This window comes from Mesoplodon densirostris, chromosome 18 (assembly GCF_025265405.1).
Source record: "Mesoplodon densirostris isolate mMesDen1 chromosome 18, mMesDen1 primary haplotype, whole genome shotgun sequence".
Lineage (NCBI taxonomy): Eukaryota > Metazoa > Chordata > Mammalia > Artiodactyla > Ziphiidae > Mesoplodon > Mesoplodon densirostris.
The window spans coordinates 23,868,646-23,872,035 of record NC_082678.1 but is presented as its reverse complement, the minus strand read 5'-3'; the positions used below and the strand labels follow the sequence as shown (position 1 = coordinate 23,872,035).

Here is a 3,390-nt window from a genome sequence, read left to right as displayed (position 1 = left end):
CAAGTTTCCTGGAATTTTAGCTGCAGCAGGATCTTTAGCCGTCTATTTCCTCTTTTGCATGTTTTTCTCTTACAAGCTTCAATATTTTGCTTATCTGCTTTATGAAGAACATATACAGATATCCATCTGTGGCCAGAATGACCAGGATTAGATATCAGGATTATACCAGCATTGCCCTAGGACAAAATGTCAGCCCCAGGGGTTTGTAGATATCTCTGTAGAGCTGCCCCAGCTGCAAGCATGTCAGTGCTCACTCAGACCTCTGGGACAGAGCGCGAACGAGCTCGCCTGCGTTTGGCACTGCTCTGGCTCCAATCTGTTGTTATCCTTAGTTTGGAGGCACATGATGTAGGTGCAGCTGTTAGAGGTCCACCCCGTGAGTCTGCCAAAAAGAGATAAAGCTGTCCCCAGAAAAGGGGAAATTGCTGTGAGCTTGGCAAGCACTTCGAAATGTGACTCATATAGAATTCTAAATAGTAGTACTTTTTAAGGACTTCCCTGTTTCTGCAGTTAACTGTGTTACTTTTTTAGAGCACCTTGCTGATTATTCTACTAAGGTTCAATCTTTCTATAGTTGAATTCTCCTCATCTGGGCAATAATTTTTTCCATTAATGGCCCATATTACAGAGGTCTAGATTGCCCAGCATGATGGTCAGTTGTTGTGGACACTCTTGGCAACTGATTAGGTCAATGTTACTCTTCTTTTTTCTTTCTTTTTCTTTTTTGTGCAGCGTTCATAATGTACTACGTGGTCATCACCGTGATGGTGTTATCTGGTGAGACACATTTTTCTCTGCTACAGGGATAAGCCCTGCCAAGCCAATGATGTAGCACAGATAGACCGTAGACAGACCAGTCTCCCCAGGCGCAAAAGAGAAACCTAGTACTTTCATTACAATTCTTTATAGGTTGAAGTTTACAGTCTGGTTTACACTGAATGCATTTCAGGTAAGTTCTTCCCTAATGACGTATGGAATAGCAGAATAATCAGATGCATAAGCTGCTTCCAGATCCAACTTCTAGGGCTGGCCTGCGGACTGAAATGTAACTGATGGAAGTTAGACACTAATGACGTTTAATTCCAAAGTGCCTGGGTATCCTTGACCTTAACTTTTTGATCTTTTTCTTCCAGTACTACCACTGTACTCATCTTATTGAAGTCTGCAGCATTGCCCACTAAGCACAAAAACTAGACATGAACATTTTTAGCTGCATTATGTGCCTAGCACAGAGGCTCATAGGGTAGGTGGTTAAATATATGGTGAAATGAAGTAAATTTTAAAATATATCTGCTTCATCAGAAAGTATTTTATTTTTATAAGACACAGGAAAAAATCTTTTAAATTGTATTAAAAAGGAAATTATGGGAACAGCCTCTAAACTCTATTGCTGATCAGTTCAAAAGCTCACAAGGGCTTTAGGTTATAACATAATAGGTAGTCCCCCCTGCCCCCCTCGGATCTCTGATAGCCTCTTTCAGTGTCATAAAATATTCACTATCAGATGAAACCTCTTGTCAATTTTCAAAGCTGTGAAGTCCTGTATGTCAGCTTCCACTATAAAATAATGACCTTCGGTAACCTTTCTTTCTTTCTTTTTTTTTTTTTTTTTGCAGTACGCGGGCCTCGCACTGTTGTGGCCTCCCCCGTTGCGGAGCACAGGATCTGGATGTGCAGGCTCAGTGGCCATGGCTCACGGGCCTAGCCGCTCTGCGGCATGTGGGATCCTCCCAGACCGGGACACGAACCCGTGTCCCCTGCATCGGCAGGCGGACTCTCAACCACTGCGCCACCAGGGAGGCCCCGGTAACCTTTATCAGTAAATCTGTGATAGGGATTTCTGGCCACAGAACTCATAGACTTTGTTGGTTGATGTAGGCTCTTATATTTACTAACTACTGCCTTGTTGGTTTCTTTACTAACATCATTAATTTGAAAATAGGATAAGCGAGATTTCATACATGCAGGAATACCACTGCAGAAGTTATAAATGGCATTCTTTAACACAGTATTCACAGCACTCCTTTGTTCTTTGGGGAACTTCTTTGTGAGTGTAGATTCTTCGATTTTGGTTCTTCTGTGTCAAGATCATGTCCCTAATAAAGCTTTAGGTTACTCTTACTTGAGGCAAACAGGGAGGACTCTTTTCTTTCAGATGTTCCACATTTTTATAATCTTCTTCAAGAGATTCATAGTGGTCCTTGAGTGAATTGTTAGTTTTTTTTTTTTTTTTGCGGTACGCAGGCCTCTCACTGTTGTGGCCTCTCCCGTTGCAGAGCACAGGCTCCGGATGCACAGGCTCAGCGGCCATGGCTCACGGGCCCAGCCGCTCCACGGTATGTGGGATCTTCCCGGACTGGGGCACGAACCCGTGTCCCCTGCATCGGCAGGCGGACTCTCAACCACTGCACCACCAGGGAAGCCTGAATTATTAGTTTTTCATACTGAATTTCCAATTCTAATTTATTTAGAAGTTCATTTGCTACAATGATCTCATCTCCATATTACTTCATATAGTCTTTAAGGTAGGTTCTTGGCCACAGTTTCTTTTTTTTTTTTTTTCAGGCTATTCAAGAAGCTTTTATTATTATTTTTTTTTTAATTTTTTTTATTTTACAAATTTAATCAGTTATACATATACATATGTTCCCATATCCCCTCCCTTTTGCGTCTCCCTCCCACCCTCCCTATCCCACCCCTCCAGGCGGTCACAAAGAACCGAGCTGATCTCCCTGTGCTATGCGGCTGCTTCCCACTAGCTCTCTACCTTACATTTGGTAGTGTATATATGTCCATTTGGCCACAGTTTCTTAATGACAGTTTTTAAAAAACATATTGCCAATCTTATCATTAATATGCGAGCATAATTGTTTCAGATCTGAGGTCATCCTTTACACTTCTCATAAAGTCTAGTAGCGAAGGCCAATGTTATTTTTTAAAAAAACATTTTTCCTTTTTGTTTTTCCTTTTTTTGGAGGTTGGTAAGCTAACCCCTCTCTTTGCCTTCCCCTCCCTTTCTCTCTGTAAAATGAGTAAATACAAGATTCCTCAAAACAGAATTAAATTGCACTTCACTTAAACTGCAACCACAGCCTGGGGATGGCTTTAGCTGAGTATCCAAAGTCCTTCCTAGTATTTTTTTTTCACTCTATGTGATCCTCAAGCTGGCTCTGAGGAGGGAAAAATACAACAATATGGTGGTCCCTGGTAGAACGAACATTTTCGTCCTCAGACTAACCTCTGCCATCTCTTCAGTGCTAGATGAGACTTTCCTTTAGCTTGATCGTGCTTCTAGGACTCCCCCCACCCCACTGAGGAGGGAGAACAGAATAGGGGCTTTCAAATTCTGCTTCACTTTTTACTAATCTCCTTGCTCATCCATTGGAGAAG

The 3,390-nt window shown here is 42.0% G+C and overlaps 1 pseudogene; it reads right to left on the bottom strand.

Moving 5' to 3' along the window:
• Positions 1-1,418: 1,418 nt before the first annotated feature.
• On the bottom strand, positions 1,419-2,888 carry LOC132479007 (spindle and kinetochore-associated protein 1-like; annotated as a pseudogene).
• Positions 2,889-3,390: the final 502 nt, after the last annotated feature.